Source organism: Orcinus orca, chromosome 6 (genome assembly GCF_937001465.1).
Source record: "Orcinus orca chromosome 6, mOrcOrc1.1, whole genome shotgun sequence".
Classification (NCBI taxonomy): Eukaryota; Metazoa; Chordata; class Mammalia; order Artiodactyla; family Delphinidae; genus Orcinus; species Orcinus orca.
In genome coordinates this window covers 92892441-92915607 of record NC_064564.1, presented here as the reverse complement: position 1 = coordinate 92915607, position 23167 = coordinate 92892441, and the positions used below count along the sequence as shown (strand labels likewise).

The 23167-nt window shown below is 42.5% G+C and overlaps 1 protein-coding gene across 4 annotated transcripts in view; it reads left to right on the top strand.

The window, feature by feature from the left end:
• Positions 1-23167, top strand: part of ABCA1 (ATP binding cassette subfamily A member 1) — a 182272-nt gene that overhangs the window by 38841 nt on the left and 120264 nt on the right. Inside the window, exon 1 of one of the 4 annotated variants that reach the window (XM_033431217.2) lies at positions 7141-7276. The exons of 2 other annotated variants lie outside the window; for them this stretch is intronic. The gene's annotated coding sequence lies outside the window, so the exon portion shown is untranslated. One more of the 4 variants, XM_033431216.2, reaches the window with a different exon arrangement.

The window sequence follows — 23167 nt, the reverse complement described above, 5'->3', positions numbered from 1 at the left end:
ATTTCATCTCTCCATATTCTCTTCTGTTCTTTGTTACTGTGTATGCATTCTTCTAAAATATGTCAGGTTTTACTGTTTCCATGTGGTGATTTATGGTTTGCTTTTCTGCAGTTGTGAACTATCCCCTCTCACTACTAATCTACAAACTCTCTTCTTAATGCCATTTTTCTTAGGTAAAAAGTACCATATGCTTATCCTAGAAATTTTGTAAAATACAGACATGTATGAAAAAATTAATCCTAATCCCACCATCCACAGAAAATAGCTGTTAACTTTTAGGTGGCATTCTTTCCATTCTTTTCTATACACATATAGTCAATGAAAAAGACTACAAATACACTGCTAACTATTTTTACGGAATATAAATCATATATACACATAGCTATAGCTTTGCTTTTTTCAGTTAACATTTATCATGAGTTGTTTCCCATATCACTACCTTTGACAACATTATTTTTATTTTTGATGACTACACATAGAATTCAATCATATGAGTCTACCAGAATTTATTTTAGAATCTTAGATGATTAATAACCATTAACCATTAGATGATTTACTATTTTAAAAATGTTCACTCCTGGAGATAACATAGTACAAACATTTTGAATATAAGCCTTTGACCATATTTTTGGATATTTCCTTAGGGTAAATTCCTCCAAGTAAAATTAGTGGGTCAATAGCTCTTAACACATGTTGCTACGTTGCCTGTCAGAATGTTGGGGCCATTCACACGCCACTAACGCCCTCAGTTTTTTTTTGTTTTTTTTTTTTTGCGGTATGCGGGCCTCTCACTGTTGTGGCCTCTCCCGTTGCGGAGCACAGGCTCCGGATGCGCAGGCCCAGCGGCCATGGCTCACGGGCCCAGCCGCTCCGTGGCACGCGGGATCCTCCCGGACCAGGGCACGAACCCGTGTCCCCTGCATCGGCAGGCAGACTCTCAACCACTGCGCCACCAGGGAAGCCCCACCCTCAGTTTTTATGATCTTCACTTTTACATCACTCTTCGTTTTCCTTAACCTCTCAGTTTATTTCCTTATATGTCAGGACTGGGCCCTCCATTGAGCTGTCTTTTCTCATTCTAGTAGTGTGTTGAGGGCCTCCCATCCCCAGCAGGAAGCAGCCAGATGTGGGGACTTCCTGCTGAGCTTTGTTGGGTAACGGAGCCAATCCAGAGGAACCAGCTTTAGGGTCAGCTAAACTGACCTGTGGGAAGCCCCAGGCCTCTGGGAATGGAGCCCATCCCCACTAATTTACATACCGTGGATGTTTCTTCACGGGTAGGTTTCCAGGACAAGTAACCAAGCTAAGAAATTGCTCAGATTTCGCCGGACAGCATTAGTCACTGGAAGCATGGCAATGAAGAAGGGAAATGAAGGCCTGCTTCCATGGCCTGGTCACAGCACAACAGCTAGACAGTGTTGTCTTTGAGGGGGCACAAACATTCGTTCTAGAAGCTATGAAGGGCACTGGTGCAGGGACGAGTCAAACCAACACCAGAACACCAAGGGGACAACAACAAAGGGAAGACCATGCACTACAGAAGGAATCATCTCCAAAATGCTGAAGAGGAAAAAGAGAGGCTTGCCTCTCTAGCGGCCCCAAAGAAAAGGGAAATCTGGAACATTTCCTAGGCTTTCTTTGTTTTTTAATGACTTATCCTCTTATTAATATGTCAGAGAGAAGGAAAGCTCCTGGCTAAGAAATAACAGTCCCTCATCCCAGAAATCACAGCCAGGAATATGGATTCTTAACAAGTGTCAAAAAAGCACTCTGAGTAAGGAGAGAAAAATGCAGATACATCACTTCTGTTATAATAAATGCTTGATTTCTTTTAATCCCGAGTCCAATTATTTTCTTTTCAAACTTAAGGGTACTGTCTGCCCTATTAATTAAGGGTATTTGCCTATTAATTTGAGTACTTAAAAAATATCTGCCTATAATATTTCTCTCTCTCTCTCTCTCATCTACCCTCTATCCCATTTCTTTTTATCTAATGAATTCTAATCCTCTCTCTTCTCTGTCCCTCCTGCTTCTTGAATAATAGCACAGCAGAGTTAGTCATTTAATCCCATCCCTCTCCTTCAATAATCTTACACAGGAGGACAGGGGTGGAGATGAGAAGGATTTCCAAGTAGGGAAACTACATGAGCAGAGATGCAGAAAGTTTGTGGAAGGGGGAGTGGGTAGATAGGGATGGGGGGATGGAGGAGGCTTCAAAGGCCTTTTGTGTCATGTTTGCAAAGATCTTTGTAGGTTTTCTTAACGGACTTTGAGGGATTGTTTCTTTGGAAGCAATGGAAAACCATAGGAAGTTTTGAACGGGCGAAAGATGTGATTAGATGCTTTTTGTTTTTGTGTTGGCTTGCTTAGCTTTTTTCCCTTCAAGCAAAAATCACTCCATTGTGGTAGGAAAGATAAATAGGAAGAGGAAGAAACTAAAGACAGGAATAGCAATTTGGAGGTTTCCCAGTCCTTTGGCTTGGATTTAGACAAGTGGGGATGGAGAGTAAGGGACAGATTTAAGAGATATTTAGGAGATTCAATTGGCCTGACTTGGGTGCTTTTTAGGATGAGAAGAGAAAGATGAGGTCAGAGAGAAGAAAAGTCAAACAAGTATGACTCTGATTTCCCACAATGTGTGGATGAGGATGTCATTAAATGAAATTAAATCATAAGATGCATATGGAGGGCGGAGATTTAAAGGGAAGATAAAAAAAATAAGTATGGGGTTTAGTTGCAGAATGTCCTATTCAGTGTTGTGGTGGTAAATGTTAAAATTGGCTTTCCGAAAGAAGAAAGAGAAAGAAAGAGAGAGAGAGAAAGAAGAGAGAAGAAAGAGAAAGAGAGAAAGAAAAGAAGGGAAGAAAGAAAGAAAGGAAGGAAGAAAGACAGAAAGGAAGGAAGGAAGAAAGGAAGAAAGAAAGAAAGAAAGAAAGAATAAAGTAAAAGGAAGAAAAGAAAGCCCTGACTGTATCAGATTTCAATGGTGTTAATATTCCAAACCATGGGCTGATTTTAAGCTCACCCTGTGGAAGTCACTTAGTGCAGAATCGGGAAGAGATATACATACACAGTCAGCAGTTCTGAGCTGCAGCGAGCACACCACTGGTCCCACTGGATGCCCCACCATGTATGGGGGGCGTACCATCCCGGAGCCCAGCAAGGAGATGACAACTGGCAACACAGGGTTTACGTGAAGCCAAGGGGAGTGGATCATGTAAAAGTAAAAAGAGAAAACCAGTATTAGGAGACATTATACAAGGACAGAGGAGTCAGGAAAAGAGTCGTTAAGGAGGCAGGAGGGTCAGAAGAGAACCAGATTCAGGAAATAAAAGAGATGAACTTGTTTCAGGAAGGAAGGTGTGGTGGGTAGTGTCAAATATCAGAGATCAGGTAGCCCAGGGACTTAAAGGAGGTCATCAGCGTTACCCATTCAGCAGTCTTTCTGCACTTGAGGTATTTTTCTGTTTTTCTACATGAAAATATTTTATAATGATAAGAAAGAAAGCACATATACCCCTCTCTCTCTCTTTTTAAGGAGGTCATTAATGAATCTGGAGAGTGGTGGGGGCCAGAGTTTGCCTGAAATGGGCTGGAGAACAAATAAAAGGGAGGGATAACAGATGAAATCTTTTCAGCAGTTTGGCTGTTAAAGGCAGGAGAGCTTGAAGGGAGGCAGGTTGGATGGCTGGCTTTTAAAAAGAATTATAGCTCATTGATCAACTAGTAATTCAGGGGAATATGTCTGTCTATAATCCAGACTAACTTGCTGATCCCAATGAGAAGCAGAACAAACATCCTACTCAAGTCCAGAAGCAGTAATATTTTTGAATGTTGCTACATGTCAATAGGAGTCACATTAATAAAGAAGGGGATTGCATTGGTCCAATTATATTGAATTTGTAGGTACTGAAAGCCTATGCAATACATGGTTTACTCCACAAATAATGGTGATTCCTTGTATGTTTTGTTTGTTTGTTTGAATATCTATAGCTTGAGAATTTGTTTCTAACCATGAATTGGAATTAAACTGACTCAAATATGAACTGTAGGTCCTTTTATTCCACTTTACATGAAAGAAGGATTACCTATTTTTTTTCTTTAATTTCGAGGTACCTGTCATTCTCCAGGAATTCTCAAAAAGTCCAGCTATTAGGTCTTAATTGTAACAAATTCTGCTTGAGAAGTTATTTTTAGAATATTTTCTGTTTTATTCTTCATTGACTTCCTGTAATACTCTATTTTTTTTCAGAGTTTCCAGGAATCAAACAGTATGCTATACACATGTGTGGTGAAAATCATTTATATTTAAATAATGTGTGCATGTACATTTATGTAGACAAGTTAACAGATATTATATATCAAAGCAATTTCCAAGCAAAACCTTTTAGGTAATCCCTAATTTAAAAGTCTCAACAGAATGAAAATCTGTAGCTTCATGACCTCTAGCAGGGTCTCCAAGGCCACAGCTGCCTGAATTCTGTAGTTAAAAGATTCCAGGGTCATCTCAGAATAGAACTTCAAGACACCCAGGCTACATTGACAGAATCAGCTTCTCCAGAGCCACAGCAACAAAGAAGGCCATTCCACTTGTTTGGAAAGGGTCAGCTAGGGTGGGGACCTAGAGTGTTGGTGTTGGTGTTGGTGTTAGCAGGAATTGAAGGACTTGGAGGAAAGCTCGCTGAAGCATACTCTGGAACAAATCGACCTGTGACATTCAAGGGAGAGAATTCATGCTTTTACACTTTCTCAAGGGACACATTCTCTTAACCTCTAACTTTTGGAATTCAGTATTTTTGTCATGTGAACCTGTCGTACTTGCAAAGTTGTGGGCTTGGTGTCAGCAGACTTAGGTCCTTGTGTCCCTTGGCCAAATAACTTAGACTTTTTGGGGATTTGGACTCTTTTACTGGTAGAAATCAACACGACTAATAAGCATATTTCAAACATTATGGTGTGTTCATGTATTCATTGCAGAGGTGAGCAGATTCTTGATACCATAGGTTGTTCTTAGTTAAAAATGATCACATTTGGCGTTGGGGCCATAGACCTGTGTATTCAGAATCAACGGCTGTCCTCTCTGGGGCTTTCATCTCCTTCTTGGCCTCATCTCCTTTCTCCAACAGTCTATCTTTGTCTCATTTGTACAGAACTTATTGTCACCCATTCCCCAAGAGAACAATCTGAGGGATTACTTTAGTAGGGGGTGCTCTTGAGAACTATAGCCTTCAGTTCCAGAAAGAATGCTTTTGGTGGTGGGATTTCAAGCACTGTGATAGGTGGATGGTGGGGTGGGTGGGCAGGGAGTGGAGAGTCAGATAGACATAAGCACGTCCATAAGTCACACTTGGAATGGTAACACCTCCTCCAGGAGCTTTCCTTTATATCCAGACGGTCAGAACGATTACTTTGAGCTCTTGGCTAGACCTGGAGTTTTAAAATTTTGGCATGGGACAATCTTTATAGGCCATTTTCTGGTACCAGAAAATGACATCAATAGTCAGCTACCAACACCCTCTTTGTTTACAGTGCCATTCTTCCCAGGAGCTCAAATGAACAAAATGCGCTTTCAGAAAACCCCTGTGAGCCAGGGAGAGCATATATATTCTGTTTTATGGACAAAGAAATGGAGGCAGAAAGTTGTGGATCATGTGGTTCAGTCAAATTTGATCCCAGAACCCATTCTCTTGACCAGGGTTGTCCTTTGACCCAGGCAAGACAGACTCCTCTCGTGGGCCCTGGGCTGCAGAAGGCTTGGCTGTGGCCCGCCTCAAACCTCATCCCTTCCTAAGCGTGAAGAGTCCACAGGACCTAGGGGCCAGGCCACCACAGTTATGAGTTGCCGGGACCCCAGAATTCCTTGCAGTAAGGCCCATAAGTGCACTTCCAGGGCTTGCATGGGCCCCCTCCCTGGATCCGTCCTGAGTGTTGACAGAACCACTGACATGTGGACCTGGGTTCAAATCATAGCCTGGACTGTAGCATGGAGGGGCTTGTGCAGCTAGGGGCCCACGTGCACACCTGGAGGTTCTTCTGGAATATGATGGAGCTGGGGGTGGGAAGAGAAGTTGGCTGGGGGCCAGCTCTCCCACTCCACTACTTTCTTGACAAAACTTAAGTCAAAGGGTGAGGAGCCTGAATGTGAATCCTCCCTTCCAGTTTGCTCCAAAGGTATCTTTGTCAGGTAGGAGAAACTTGTTTTACAGTTGGTTGGCTTGATTTATGAGTTAAATATTTGGACTTGAAGTATGTGGGCCTCCATTTGTACTCTTGCTTCTGTTCCTCAAATGTTATGGGCCGTCTTGCTCCTGATTGTCAAAGCCAAAGCCAGAGGAAGAAGGTGGAGGACTGGAATGGTTATGTAATTTTACAAGACTGCGATTCTCTAGCTGCACTTCGCGAATCTGTAGAAACCTAAATACAAGCCATGTGTATCTATCACTGGGACGCTGACCAATATGATGAAAATAAAAAGGGGGCTGGTCCACATTGCTTGGTTTTTTGTGGCCTTTCTTCTCCACCCAGTTTGCTAAGAGAAGGAGCAAGACGCTTTTCAGGGGTCCTCCCGGGGATCTGGGAGGCCCAGGCTGGGAACCCCAAAGGCAGTAAGTCGCCTCTTGAATTCCAAAGTCAGGGTTTGTCGTGGAAAACAACACCAGCCAAGTCCAGAGGACTATCCACCCTCTCCCACACCCTGGGCACTTGAAAGGAAAAAAAGACTAAAGGGTTGGCATCCCGAGGGGTTGCAGCCTCGCGGTCTCTTCCCCTTCCTCCTCCTCCCTCAGCCCCCTAAGTCCCTCTGACTGAGTAAATGAACAAAGGAAACACAAATTGCTGAAAGCAAGAGTTTAGAGGAAGCGATGTCCACTCGTGCTGTTCGCTGCCCTGAACCTGGATAAGAGTCTCTGTTAGGCGCAGCCCCAAGCCCTGCGTTTGCCGCTGGTCCTGTGCTGGCCGTCCCGGCAGGGGCGAGGGGCGCGGACCCCCACCAGCACCCTCCGCCCGCAACCCCGCGCGCTGCAGGACGTCGCCCGTTTAAGGGGCGGGGCGCGGCTCCACGTGCTTTCTGCTGAGTGACTGAACTACATAAACAGAGGCCGGGAAAGGGGGCGGGGAAGGAGGGAGAGAACAGGCTTTGACCGATAGTAACCCCTGCGCTCAGCGCAGCGGAATCTATAAAAGGAACTAGTCGCGGCAAAACCCCGGTAATTCTGAGGAAGAGTGAGTGCGGCCGGGGCCGGAGGAGCGGCGCCGACACCTCTCTCCGCGGGCGCAGGTGGGCAGAACAGGGGGCGCCGCGTGACCAGCGCCGCCACAGCCTATTTCTCGCGGCGCTTTGCTCCCTTTCCCCCACTTCTTTCCCAGAAGGGTTTTTCAAGGGGTGGGGGAAAGAGCCGGAAACAAAAAGTGGAAAACAGGTAAGAGGCTCTCCAGAAACTTGGGCTGGGGTTATTGTTTTGTTTCAGGGCCGAGGAGACTTTGAGAAGCGCTGGGTTTCGGGGACTTTAGTCCGAACCCCCCCACGTCCCCACCTCCTGCAGCGCAAATGGGGGGGCGTAAAGGGGGGGGGACGTCCTAGGACGAGCTCTGGCGACCTAAAGACGCGGTGCCGCTGTGCTCAGGGTTCGCCCGGCGGTGGAGCCCTGGGAGCATCTTTGGGCGCGGAGACCCGAGCGCAGTACCTGGGGCGCAGTGGAATCGGGGGCTCCTGGTGGTGCTGGGGGCGCTGCAGCCGGAGTGGGGAGAGTGGCAAGTCTGGCACTGAGCTCTTCCCTTTGTTTGGAAGCGCCTGAGCCGGCTGGAATCCTCTCTGGCTGCGGGTCGGCCGGCGCCCACCCGGACAAATGCTAGTCCTCAGTCTCCACTCCGTTCTTGCTAGTTGGACTCTGGTCTGAGGATCGGTCCCCTGCGCCCCCGGACTGGAGCGGCGCGTTCTTGTTCTCCAAGAACGCGACTAGGAGGTGCACCAAACCGGGTCCATAGCGCTAGTGCTCATTTGAGGCCTCGGGGGCTTTGTTTGGGTCCTTTCTACGCTCTCCGTACGCTCCCCGGAGCTGGTTTCCTGACGCAGCTGGGGCGACGAGAGTTCTGTTTCTTTAAAAAACGTTAGACTTAGAAGGAGGGCCTGAGGAAACCTGGAGCTGAGGTGCCCATTCCCCTGTCCCCCATCTTCCTGCCCTTTGCTGCTTGTCTCTTGGGGCAGCCTCAGGCCGGGCACGGATGGGGAAGCTGGGGCGAGATGGTGTAGCGGAATGACCGAGAGTAACCCCGGCGGGCGGTGCAGAGCTCGCAGCTCCGCTGGCGGGCTGCGCTCCGCGGTGGGGGGAGGGATGGCTGGGCGCCGGCTACGGGTGGCCACGGGGGGACTGATCCACAGCGCCTCCTGGCCGGGTGGCCTGGGAATCGGCTCCTTGGCCGGAGTGAGGCCGGGCTGTACGAGGCGTTGTCGCTCCAGGGTTCCTGACCGAGATGCAGTGAAGACGGGTGTTTGCATACTGGGAGGAAACCTGGGGAACAGGCGAAAGAAAGCGCGTCTGGTTCTGTTTTGTTACAATGGTTCCCAACTCCCAGAGCGTTGCTAAATGGAAGGTTCTTGGGGCGTGGGCCAGTGCCAGGGTTGTGTGTAGGTGCCTCTTTTTCAACACTTATCAGAAAGAAGGGAATAAACAAGATAAAAGAAAATAAGGAGAGAGAAAGAAAAAGGGAGAGAGAAAGAAATGCAGCACTACAAAAGCGATACCATCAGCTTTTAAAACCAACACTTTTCAGTGACACAACAAACTGAGCGAGTAGTATATACATTAATATAATAGAGGACAAATTTGATATTTAAAAAAATTCTTTGGTGATGAAAATCAGCAAGTCACTTTCTAAGGCCCGGTCCCCACCTCCCCACAAAAAACACCTCACAAAATTTTGCAAGTTCAAAAGCAGAGTTTTACTGGTTCTTTTAACAGTAGTTTGGGACCCAAACCCAAGTTTTGATCTGCTTTTCAGACAAAATTTAAATCCCAACTAAAAAAGTACTTAGTTTCTCATTTCCCCTTTTATTAATATTTCAGCCCATCTTCCTCATACCTACCACAAATTAACGGAGGCTTTCTTTTGTTCATATCGTTCTCTTGAGGCATTTCTCCCAAATGCAAGAAAGTGTGAAAGCATGGAGAAGTTTCCGGAGTAGAACCTCTTCTGATGGTATAATAATTTTCAAGTACAAAGTTTTCATTGTCAGCTTGTTCCCCAAGTGCTCCTTTTATAGGAGCTTTAATGCTTTATGCATTAGTTTATGATAGAGTTTTGGGAAAACACTGGATACACAGAACACATTAGTATTTACTCGAGAAAAAGCAGTAGAATCAGAGTGACCAGGCTTCGATGACCACAGTTTATTTAAGGGGTAAGAATTTCTACTGTGCTCAGAGTAATTCATTAGCCGCCTTGCAGGGACCAGCCTAGTGTTCAGAATGACATATCTGATTGTGAAGGGAATACCTGTGATATGTGTCTCCCCTCCAGATGAGCATTTGAAATCTCAACCCTCAGTTTACATCTAAATAGAGGCCTGTAAGGGACCCTGGACACCTTTTGACTTAGGGCATATTTACAGTTCATGTGAGACAGTGTAAGACAGTAGCTTAGGATTGGAAAAGTGTGATTAAGGATTGGTTGTTTTCAACCTCTGCTCTAGGAAACCTTAATGCTTACGTTATTAAAAATGAATGAAACCGAATGAAACTCAGCAACACAGCTTTTTATTATCTTCTGTAGTATTTACCTTATATGGAGAGAAGTTGGAATATTTTTCCATCAAAAATTTTTTTAGGGGATCTTCCTTCCCATAAACCAAGTTGCTTATGCTGTATTCAGAGTGATTGTAAATATCTTTGCTATTTTAATTTTTAGCTCCTAAGATAAATGGACATTATCTTAGACTCCTTAATTATGAACTTTTTTTAGAATCTAGAAAACACCAATAGATGTGTGATTTTTACATTTCTAAAATACTCTCGAATCCAAATACATTTTTATTTACTATCTGGATGTTAAAGGATAATGAAAGTATAATGCTCCTTATGGTCAATTACCTCAGTATCAAATTTTAAAGATCTTGCTGAAAATTTGTTTTAATTTAACTATTCTGGGAGAGGGCTATACTGAAACTGAAACCTTCTTCATATTTGCATGTGGAAATAATCATAAGTGCCAAAGTTATTGCAATATTTATTTAATAGACACTGTTAAATAGCACCAGGTGCCAAGTACTGATACAAATGTTTTTCAAATACTATTTTAATTTTTACAACAAATCCACTTATTATCCCTATTTTGCAGACTGAGAAACAGAGAGGGTAACTAACATGTCCCCAGCCACACAGCTTGCAAGTGGCAGAGCTAAGTTTTGAACCCAGCCAGTGAGCCCCAGATTTCTTTGACTCCCACACTAAGCAGTGAGGTGGTGCAATTTCAGTTGCCACGGGCAGAGCACTTTGTGAGGATGCTCGCTGAGTTCCGGTATATTCATCTGCTCTAGTCTTTATCAGAATCTGCAGCCTGTGTTGTATTTCCCTTGTTGCTATGAGTGGGCCAGCCAAGTTCTTTTCAGCTTGTTGGGACCTTGGTTGTGTAGGGATTGCAACACCACGGAAAGGATAGACAATAAAATTTGCTCAACTCTAATTCTTTACTTGGTTTAAAATGAAAAATTTACTCTCATTTTAGTAAAGTATTTGTGAGTAGGTCTACGATGATCTCGAAATCTTTTCCTGTGTGATGCATAGAAAATGGATAGACAGAGGATTTGGCTGTAAAAGGATAAGGAACAAAAGAAAAAGGGAAGGGATTTCCCTGTGGCCCACTGGCTAAAACTCCGAGCTCCCAATGCAGGCGGCCTGGGTTTGATCCCCTGTCAGGGAACTAGATCCCATATGCCACAATTAAAGATCCCACATGCTGCAACTAAGACGTGGCACAGCCAAATAAATAAATAAAAGGAGAGAAAAAGGGAAGAAAACTATTAGTTAGCTGTCAGTCTTAATTTTGGTGAATTTTTAAAATTGTTTATTGTACAATATGACTTCTGCTTGTTTTACCCCTAATTATGTCTTGGACCTTCTGAAATAAACCGTTTTTCTGTTACTGCCATTACAGTCTAAGAATCAAATTAAGCCTTTTCTTAAGGCATCTTTCTCTGAAAGTACATACAGTTTCAAAGTCAGCTTAATAAAAGTGAAATAGGATGGGAAACTCTTTTTCTTATTAAATTGGTGTAGCACCTTAGAAATAAACTCTTAGGAAAGATTTCTTCTTGATAAAAAGTTACATTATTGTTGATTTACCTTATGCTGGGTGTTGTTTCAAGCGTTTCACATGTAATAATTTAGTTCATTCTCATGAGAACCACATGAGGTGGGTTCTCTTATTATCTTCATTTTACAGATGGGGAAACTGAAGTATAGACAGGGTAAGTAGCCTGATCATGGAGTTTGTAAGTTAGTAGTGGAGCTGAGGCTGCATCCCAGGCAGTCTGGTTTCCATGAATTTACTAATAGCAGGGTAAGGACTTCATTAAAATATCAAAGTTTTGACAAATGAAATACTAGCAAAAGGCAAAAAATGAGTCTCACTTTTCGTTTGGATATTTCCGACCGCAAATAGTTCCCTGGGTAGGTAACCAGCACAGGTGTTGTTAAAGACGCACATTTTGGAAATATCTGAAGCCAGAGGAAGGAAATCTTACATGTAAAATTGCTTTCAGGTAGAGCCTTTGGTGGTTCTGCATTCTGTTGAGACGATAGGCTGTATTAAAGCAAAGATCATTTACTCTGAGGAGCATCAGACTTGGTTCCTAAAACAAAGGAAAATTTGAAATCCTGTCTTTTTCCATTTTGAAAATCTACTCTAAGACCTGATTTAAATGCCATCCTTCTCATAAGCTCTCCTGAATTCACACCTTCCTGCCAACACAGTTAAAATCAATTATCCCCTTCTTTTTTGCTCCCATAGGATTGGATCACAGCACTATTCATGTCATGGGTTTAATTGTGTTTTTGTTGTTGTTTTCGTTGTTGTTGTTACAGTTCACATTTGTTTGTCTTCTTCTTGAGTGTATGCTTCTCCAGGAGGGCTTTGATTCATTCTCCTAGTCCTTAATTCACCCTCCTTGATATGGAAGGGGATTCAATAAATGCTGACTTAAACAAGTCAGAGAGAATGGGGAACCAATGTTGGTTTTCTATATTCTAAAGATGAATTAAAATGCTGGGATAATCACAGAAAAGCTAGGAGTTCATTCTTTCCTTAGTGGAGTAAAGTGGAATGAGCCTGATGAAACATGGGACAGCAAAACTGTGGATTATTTTGCTTCAAGAGTAAGTAATAAAACAGTTTCTTGTGAGTTTTTGAAAAAGCATGAACGGAAATTGGAAGTAAATATAATTTGTGATGAAAAATGTGTCATTAATGAACTATTTAAATGGACAGCATGTTCGAAACTACAGAATCAGTATTGCAAATGCCTAAGGTCTCTCAAAAGGTGAGCCCTATTGATAAAGAAATGAAGAAAGGACGACCAAGTGGTATGAAGGTTCTATGCTCCTTCAACCATCCTACCAACAGCTGGTTAATAAATATTCCTTTTGAAGAGTTAAAACCTGGACAACTTGAAAAGGCTGAAATACTTTATGTTTCAAAATGTGGGACATTTTATGTGAAGTTATCTAAAACTAAAAAGATTTTATCAGATTTAACAGTATTAATTACTAAAGAAGTAAAAAAAACCTCTTTTTTATCAATGGAAAATATTGAAAAAGGCTTAGAATGCTTGGTAAAATCTAAAAAAACTTTGAAGTGGTATTGATCCAAAGTAGAAAAAAGTGTGTTGATGAGAAAGTGCTTGTTTTTTTAGTAGATCATAGTAGGTATGAAATAGTGCCTTTATGTAATACCAAGGTGCTTACTAAGGAAATCAGAAATATTCCAAGACAAGCTGTGCCTTGTAAATGGATTTGGTTTGAAAATTTTAGGAACATGCCATTTGAGTCCATTGTGTGTTTAGCTGCTCATTTGGAAATAAAGATTCTTTTTCTGAAAAAACAAAAAACATTTTATAAAATGTTTTAAATTCATGTAGTCTAGAAATAGAATTATATGAGGAAAAATTCTAGTTAAGTTTAGGTTTATGGCAGACTGAGAAATATTAGTATGTACCTAGGCCAGTTTACTTGTTGTAGAACAAACAATTCTGACTCCATTCAGCTTCATTTCTCTTCTTGAGGCAGCTGTGATTTGAGAAAGTGCTGTAGTCTGTGACATTTCACATTAAACTACTTCTATTTGCACATTAATTTATTTTTTAAAAATAAGAATGAGATAATTCACTAAGTAGTTTAGAATTTAATTACTTAAAAATAGCATTTAGTTTAAAAAAAACCCCAAAATAACCTTTTATGTATAGGATCTTTTCTTTTATTCTTTTGTGTGTGTGTGTGTATTTGTTTAGAACTGCAACATTTTCTATTCCAAATCCAACTTCCAAGAAGCATTTGGAAGTCAGAACATTTTATTTGGCTAGTCTTGAAGTCAAGATGTTTTATGATAACTGGTGTTTAGTCCGGGACACTTCCTAGGAAGAATTTTGTATATAAAAAACTAATCAGGGGCTTCCCTGGTGGCGCAGTGGTTGAGAGTCCGCCTGCCGATGCAGGGGACACGGGTTCGTGCCCCGGTCCGGGAAGATCCCACATGCCGCGGAGCAGCTGGGCCCGTGAGCCATGGCCGCTGAGCCTGTGTGTTCGGAGCCTGTGCTCTGCAACGGGAGAGGCCACAACAGTGAGAGGCCCGTGTACCGCAAAAAACAAAGAAACAAAAAAACTAATCAGTGGCTATCAATTATTGGGAGAGGATTTTTGACTACATAGAGAATATGATGAAAGCTGTGATTCTCTCCAAAGAAAAAATATACACAGGCATGTATACTCCAAATTTTACATATAATTACATACAATTTGACGTAATTATATTCCACATGTAGTTTGAGAAACAGACTAAGGAGTCATGTGACCCTGGGCAAGTCATTTTACTTTTCTGAGATATAGTTTCTTGGTTGATGAGATGAAAGAGGCTGAGTACATGACTTTTAAAGAGCCATTCAAGCTTTTACGTCCTCTAACTCTATGTCTGTAGTCAGGAAGAAGGATGATTCTTTGATTGGAGCTGCCCAGAGAAATGTCCTGAGGGACAGGCTCAGCATTAGTGTAACAGATCGTGTGGGTTTTGAGAAGTGGAGTGGAAATACCCAGGGGAATGCATAAAGAGCGTTTTTGTTTGTTTTGTTCTGTTTCTGGTTTTTTTTTTATGAGTGTTTTGATGAGAGTGGTGATGGAAGAAAAGAAGATGGTGGGAGGAGAGGAAGGTAGAAGCCTGAGGGTGTTGGAATTGCCTATTTACTCTGCATTAGGTGGATGAAGACTTGAATCATGGAACCAAAAGGGGAGTTTCATCCAAAATGCAAGGGAAGGAGGGGTTGGTTGATCTCAATAAATTTCAGTGGAACAAACATGATGTAGTGAGACATTTGTCTCATTTCTGACTCAGCATCTGGAGAATCTCTCTGAAACAAAATGTTCATTTGGACTCTCCATTCTGGACATCGCCATTTTGAGTATAGGTTTTGCTTCTTATATTGCAGTCTTGTTAAGCCAATACATGATAGGAAAAAAAAAGCTGACTTTTAAGACTCATTCATCCTCCAAGAAAGGATGAGAATTGGACTAACCTTATGAAAATATTTCTAAATATCTCAGAAGACTTTCACTGGGGGTAGATGGGCAAGACACAAAGTTTTCTAAAGCATTGCTCTGAATTAGTTGTTTCATAGATCATAGTAGATTAGGACTAGAAGGAAGAAGAAGGGGAAGAAAAAGAAGCAAGAGTTTTCAGGATTGGGGCAGGCATGAGAGGAGGGAAGGAACTGCTAAGAAGTTGTTTGGGTTTCATATCCCTATTTACACTTGCTTTGCAAAATTTCTGTGGGATGCCAGGTTGGGAATAGTTTTTGCCAAGAGTCAAGCCAAGCTTGTTTTCTTGAAGAAGCAAGTCCCCAAGGGGATGACAGCTTGAATTCAGTTGGATCTGGTATTTAGATGATCCAAGTTTGACATAAAAGGTAGCATTGATGGAAGCAGCAGCTTTCCTTGGAAAGGCAGAGAGAATGTAAAGGCCCAGACTGATGGCTTTATTTTTTTTTTTTAAATCTCTCTATCTATCTATCTCTATTTATTTATTTTGGCTGCGCCAGGTCTTAGTTGTGGCATGTGGGATCTTTTAGTTGCAGCATGCACGCAGGATCTGCAGAGTCTTACCAACTGGACCACCAAGGAAGTCCCACAGACTGATGGCTTTAGATTGATCTGTATGTAGACTCTTCTCCACTCCCAGATGCAGGGTCTTGGGATGGAAGTGGCAGTTTACCTTAGCTGGGGTGAGGTGTGATTTCTGGTACTGGACGAAGGAAGGAAGAGGACGACATAATATTTTAAAAATGTGTGTGTGTGTGTGTGTGTGTGTGTGTGTGTGTGTGTATCTGTCTATGGCTAATGTACAAAAAATACCGTTAAACTGAAATTCATTTCTTCAGCAAATATTTTTCAAACACCATGTAAATACTAGGTGCCGAACAAATGTCAAGAGACTTTAAGGATCTGCCACCATGATGATCTTTAGCTTGGCATTCAAGGTTCTTCGACATAAGCCTGACCATTTTGACAGCTTTGTCCTGGGCTTTAAGAAGCATCCACTGCTCTGGATTTTCTCACCAGTGATGAGCATGTTGTCTGACTCTGTAACTCTCTGTTAACTGACTCTCCCTCTATGGGTTTTCCTCTTTTCTCTGATTTCTACTTTAAGAACCCCTTCCTGCTATTTTTTGGCTTCTCATCGTTCTGGAATCTCACAGCCATGCTTCGTGGTCGGCTTTTGTTTGCACTGTACCCTCTACTCTGATTCCTCACTGACGGAAATTTTGCCCCTCGACCGTGGGTAGATGAGCTTGGCGTGGGCTAGGCCTTGCCCCGCATTACCGTATTTTCTCCTCACTGGATCCTGCGGTAGGCAGCGTGTAAGCCCCTCAAATTATTTCAATGGACTCACACTTTTGTAATCATCAATACATATATTTTTTAAAGTTAACTTTATATTGGTTCTCTAAATTGAAAACTGATATCAGTTGTCTCAAATAAAAGGTAATTTTTAAAATAATTAGAATGAAAGCGAATTATTTCTTAAACAGTCTGTCTATAAAATAAACTTGCTTTCTAAAGGCACTGACTCTGAGACTTGCTCTCACTTTGTTAAAAAAGGGAAATTAAGCACGTGTTAAAGAGACATTGAAGAGAAGATCAAACAGAAACTTTCTCCTTAATGTAATACAGTTTTTACAAAGGCTGAAGAAGTGCTGAAAAGAGTGTTTTCTCATTGTGTGATTGAGTGTTTAATACTGTGCCTGTCCATCCCCTAAAATCCTCTACGTGGAATTTAAGTACTGCTTAAATTCATCTTGTGTAGCTTTCCTGCATTTGGGGAAATATTGAGGTTGCCCCATTTTTCAGATGGTGCACCTGATACAGAGACTAGTTAAATAATTTGTTCCTGGTTCACATGCTTCGATCATGGCAGAGCCGGGGGTTCAAACTCGTGTCTGAAACCCAAGCTCCAGGCAGTTTTCTTAGACTCAGAAGATCTTCTGCTCCACTCTGTTTATCATAAAAGCTTGTTTTCTGTTCTGTGGCTCAGAGTGGTAGAATGTCTTACCTAAATTGACTCCCCAGCAGTCAGTAACTGGAACTTAAAATCTTAGCTTCTTGCCTCTTTAATCCAGGCTTCTCGCTACTGTACCAGAATTTAGGGTAGTACTTACAGTGTCCTTTTAGGAGAGAAAAAAGAAATTGGGTCTATAAGTCTGTCCTTTCAGCTTACAATGGGCACTGAATCTTTGACTATTGAACTGACCTCATTTATTCTGTCTGTTGGTCCAATTTGAATCTTAATAGGTTTTTCAACTGGATTTTTTTTTCTCACTCTCTTAAATAAACATTGCTCTTTGCTTGTAATTTCCTTCTGATTTCCTTTCAAATCAGAAGGAAACCTCCACAGAAGTCCTAAAGGTTGAGTCTTTCCTGGGGACCGTTTCCTTTATGTAAAAGTACAAAAACCCTATGCTAATTTTGGCCATTTAGGATTAATTGTGATTAAAGGCAGTTTATCAGGTCTTTTTTCTTTATTTTTAACTTTAATGATTGTGTTAATTATAGTAAGGACCTTGAGTTCAAGGTAAAGAAAGCCTTTGGTCAAGTGGTGTTTATTCAGTTGTCAGTCCTGTTGCTGGATTTGCAAATTTAGTGGAATTAGTGCCATTTTCCAGTTTCCAACTCCAATTGCGTTTCACATGATCACAGTGTGGCTTTCTCCTTGGCTGTCTGATGCTAGGTTCCAGTGGCCTCCATTGAGGGGAGTGGATATGCCCCTGGAGGCTGCAGAGACCAGCAAGGCACTCTGTCCTCAGGTGGAGCTCCACTGGGGACTCTGTGCTCACCTGATGTAGACACTTAGCACACGGTCGCTTGGGAAATGAGAGTGTGTGCATTTTTAAATGCCAGTGTCAACCGCAGTTGAAAAAAGAGGCTAGCAAGAGTTCCACTCAATAGTTTAGTTTCATCTTTCCTTAAGCACTTTTTTATCTGGCACGTAAAATATTTGGTTTGTGAAGATCTTAATGACAGTAGCACTTTCTAGAAGGAATACTCAAAATTATGATAATATTGGAATAATAGAGATCATTTTCCTCTGGGAGCATCCTCCCAGACCTCAAATAATGGAGTTCATGTTGCCATTATTTGTTTTTAAGAGGCTAACATCCTTCATTTTTTGTTTGTCAGAATCACAGGTAGGTGAGTTTAAACTTGTGACCTGTGACCTTATTCCTCTTTAATTCAGCGAGGCAGCCAGCAAAGTGGTGTGTTTTGGTGGTTATAGAGAAGGAGTTCATTTATGAAGCTGGAAGGGCGGGGCTTAGACCCTGTACCTCTGTGCCTGCCGTGGAGTCCTGACTACATCCTCACCTACCTGGTCAGCTGGTCCCCGCTGGGCTGCAGGGACAGAGGCATCTCGGACACATGACCTGTTCCTGCACTGTCTCAAGAGCTGGCTGGTGAAAGAGGAGGTTCTGGAGAAGGTTGCTGGGTTTGGTCACATACTCTACGAGCTAGAACTGGAAAAGAGCCTGGAGATAAGATAACTTGTTTTGGCAAGAGTAAAAGGAATAAAGTGTTGAGGTGGAAAAATTATATCCAGGTGTTGATATGCTTCATTGAGTGAGTTCTTGACTTGAGCCTCTGGGTTTAGAGTTCAAGGCACCTGAACAATGCTGACAGTCCTGTATTAGTGGCTGAGCCCCTAGGGGAGGTATTCTTGTTAGCTGGCATGTTTACTTGTTTGCTGCCATGTTTACAGGGGTTCTAGCGCCTCAGTCTGGCAAATTACAGATTCTCCTTTGCTCACATGAAGTCCATGAAAATGAATGTCCTTCCCAACAAATTAGAGTGGCTTTGGGGAAAACCAAACTAAACGTACTCCTATTTAACCTGTGTTTCTTTGAACACAGCTGGAAATTTTGTCATGGTTTTGGGCTACCTGAACCTGTATTTCAATGACATTTCTGACATGTTAGCATGGTGAACCTGATTTAACTAATTTTTCTCATCCCTGAGGTCTGACTTCAGAGGCTTTCAAATTCCACACGTGTTTCCGAGCACCGAGTGGTCCTGGGCTCTGGGCTCAGTGTGGCAGAGGATGGTAAGATGTTGAGACACCGTAGCTTGCTGCACATGGCTTGCAGTCTAGCAGGGACCACCTGAGAAGTTGGTACACTGGAGGACATGGTAGGGAGAGCTGAAGAGATGGAGGAATTAGAAGGCCCAGATTGCAAATAGGTAATTGACCTAGAGGCTGGAGGAAGTGGGCTGGAGAAGAAAACTGTGCTGGGTGCTCAAGATGTGGAGGACGGCGGCCTGCATGGAACAGAGGAGCTGACTGCCCCCAGAGTGGGAGAATAGTGTAACTGGGTGGTGGGGTCCCCAAACAGGGGTTTATGGTACAACAATGGCAGAAGTGGCATGAGGATACCAGCGTAACCCTTTCACATCTCCCACTGAGCTGGGCACTGCAGAGAGTTCCAGTGTGTTCTGGAAAAGCCCTTGGGGGAAATCATGCCGTCTGTGGACAAAGAAGGGAGAAGAGAGATTCCTTTAATAAACTGCCCGTTTTGTGCCCCATCCTTGATGAATGCTTTACCCTGTGAAGTCAGCAGCACTCATCATTGTCAATAGCTGCCGTTTGCTGGATACTTGCTTTGTTCCAAGAACTGGCTAAATATTTTATATACATTATTTGTTCTATTTAATGGAGAGGATACAGGGACTCAGAATCCCTAGGGTCCCAGAGCAGGTGAGGAGCAGAGTCAGGATTCAAAACCTGCTTTCTCTGACTCCAAAACCTCCCTTCTGTCTACCGGGCCAGTTAATTCAAGAAAATAAGAGTTAAGGACATCTGGGGAAGTTTGCTGCACAGCGGCATTGGCCTGCAGGAAGTAGAAGGCGGTGAAGGGATTTGGGTTTGTCTGTCCCCAAGTCCTTTGAGCACTGTTATGGGAGATTGGGACTGACATATATATACTAATATGTATAAAATAGATATAACTAATAAGAACCTGTTGTATAAAAAAATAAATAAAATCAAATTCAAAAATTAAAAAAAAAAACAACTTTTTAGCCTGGGAGAAGGTTGAACATCTGAAGATGTTGACCCTTCCGAGATGTAAACCAAACAAAGTGGTTGTTTTGTTGATACAGTCACCAAGCCTTTTATCATAAAATTCTCTTGGAAAATCCTCCTCCAACAACAGGGAATATTATCCCGTCAAGTTTTTCCGCAAATAAAGGATTGCTCGTGGAGGTGGGCTTGCTTGTGTTTCTGTATCACTCAGGGTGTTTGTGACTTTGACAGTTCCTTCCCTGCAGGGCCCTCTTGCTTTGGCATTATGATTATGGTTGAGAAAATTTTTTTTTCTATGACATGTAATGTTGACAGGTATTTCATTTCTAGGAGAAAGGTTCATTTTTCCTATATGCTACACATCCCCAACCACGGAAAAAGCAAATAGTTGTATTGATTGCTGAAGTCTTCCTTTGAAGGTTGCTCTGTATTTGGTTAGTGGAAATCAGCAGGGGAAGAAGGGTTATCTCTAACATTTTGTCAGAATTCCTCCATAATTCTACAACAATGAAACAAGAACTTGGGGACAGGACAGATTTGCTTTCAGAAACCCTGGATCTTATCAGTTTTAGAAGTCCTGAGATGGTTTAGCTGGTAACAACTGGACTGTTGAGAGTGATAAATAGGATCTTTGGTTGTCCAAATATCAGTGACATGATAGAAATAGATTTACCCTTTTTGAATCTCCTTTAAAATAGAATTGTTGACAGCATGAGGAATTATGCTTCTCAAAGGCTCGTTACAGATTTGTACAGTATTCATGTATCTCTTCTAGCTGTACGTTTTTATGTATTCATGTCATAACTCTCATTTTGAAAATTAGCTATTAGCAAATACTTTTGTCCAGGAAATTGAATATCTATTTCAGGGTGAAACAAGAATGTGCAGTTATCTATAAACTTATTGTTACTAATAATCAAGTAAGTATGATACATTTGGTACTTAAAAAAATATCCCCTTGAGTTACAGATTGTTAGAATTGATAAAATTCATTGGATCTGTATTTTTTAAACAGGTATTGTGATAGCAGAGCCTCTTCTAGAATGACAGGAATCTTCCAGAATGATAGAATGGCTTCCTTTTATCCTTGACTTTTATCTTGGAGGATTTCTTACATCTTTCTTTCTCCTTAAATTTGAGTATTAAAATGTTATGGTTTAAGTAGGAACACAGTTTCAGGGGTCACTGAGTACCAGCCCACGGCCTTTCTGCAGGCCTTTAAGGGTCTAGTGGCAACTAAGGACAGTTTCACTGAGTTTGTGGGTCTGCAATATGGTTGGGGAATGCGAGGGGGTAGAATTTCAGGATTAGCATGAACGACCTTACAGGTAGAGAGCTCACTGGCAACTGGAGACCAGGAAAGAAACTGAGGCAGTCAAATTAACTTCAGCCTTAATAAAACTGATGGCTCAGCCTGGGAGAGATCACGGGGTGACTCCACGGGGCGACTCCCCTCCTTCCACCATGGCAGCCGTGTCCTGTCTTCAGTCACGGGTGCAATGAGCCTGTTCTAGCCTGGTTTTCTGACTGTCAGTAACTTCACTAGCCTTTTCCCTGAATGTGGCTACTGATCCAGAGACATATACTCAGAGAGGCAATTAACAGACCTTTTCCAAGCAAGCATGCTCTGGTGGGCTTACAGGTTTCATAGCTTCATTCTTCAGGACCCCCTACATCTCTCTGGAGACGAGATGCAGCAACACCTGTGATCCTTGCATTTGCATCAGCATCTCATGATGAGGCCATTCGTTGAGCTTTACCGCCAACATGTTTACTACAATTCATATGTGATATAGTTAAATCCTGCCGTAAATCCACCTCCTGCTTTTGTTAACGGCTAGTTATTTATTGAGATAAGACATCTAGAAACAGTTTTGTCAGGAGAGATGCTGATCGCTGTTGTCACAGATTTCAACTTCTATCTCACTTCTGGTGACTGTGGGGAAATTTGTCTAACAAAGAAGAACACACACACAAATTTATCTATTTATCTATCTACTTATTTATTTGTTTAAAATTTAGAGAAATAGCTGTCATAAAACCACTGGCTTTGGAAGACGAAAATTAGTTGCTGACTGCATATTTGCCGTGTATGAACTCTTTGGGTAGAACTGATAGGAAAAATGTGTTCAGAAGAAGAAGCAGAATTGTAGGAGGAATATAGTAGTGGGAAAGTGGGAACAGTTGTTGACAAGTTATTTCTTGAGAAACCTGGGGGCCAGCTCTAACTCTAGGGGGTGAGTCTGGGCAGGCCACTTACTTTCGGGGGCCTTGGTTTCTCTATAAGATTGGGGTGTGGTGGAAGCGGGTCTCCAAAGCCACAGTGAACTCTTTCTATCAGCTGGGGGTTGGCCTTGCACAAGGTTGTCCTCTTTTGCCTTGTGGAGCCGACTTCTCTGCTCCAGTGAGAAACGGCGGCTGTGTGGTCCCCACTGGAGACCGTCCTCTCCTGGAGCAAGCAGGCTAGAGGGTTGGCTCCCACCCTTTGACAGAACCTCAGTCTCATGTGCTCACAGCGTTCTTGCAGGAAGGAAAAAGACCAACCAACCTTTGGTTACTGCACAAACTAAGAGTTTCGGGTAGCAGTGTAAGCACGTGCAGTTTTTTTTCCTTACTACGTTTCTGTAGACAGATTTCATGCTCTAGGAGGGTAGAAGGCAGTCATGGGATGTAGTTCCTGTTTTCCATTTGACTTCACTAAGTGGGAAAAAACCCTCCCACCTTGTCTTTCTAGCATGTCTGCCTCTTCCTCTTTCCTCCTTTCTTCTTTATATTTCTCATGCTCTTTGAAACTTACATGTGAAATTCAAAAGGGCCAAATGTTTTGGTGAGGAAGGGGGTTGGGGGAGCAGCGCAGTAGGTGCTGATTGGGGTCGTCATTTCCCCCACGGCACCAGGCTTCCTGTGAACCTATATTTTTTCCTTCGCCAGCATCACTGAGTCTGTCTGACATTTCAGGTTTTGGTTTAGGAAAAAGTTAAAAGAATTCACGATCCCAGCTGTCACTTGGTGACCCTTTTGCCAGTAGCATATGGCACACTCTCGTTTCACTGAAGAAAGGAGTTACCCAGCCGTCGTTACTTTCTGCCTGCTTACTCTGCTTTATTTTTCTTCATTACTCCTATCACCCACTGCCTTAACAACACTGTTACTTGTCTGTTTTATACGTCCTTGCTAGAATAGAAGGTCCATGAGAGCAGGAACTTTGCCACTTTTGTTCACTGCTGAATCTCCAATGTCTGGAACAGCACCTGCACATATAGGCATTCAGTAAATATTTGCTGTGGCTAATGGCAGCCTTGCAGAGTTAAGGCTGCAGTTGTTCGTGGAATGAACAGGGGGT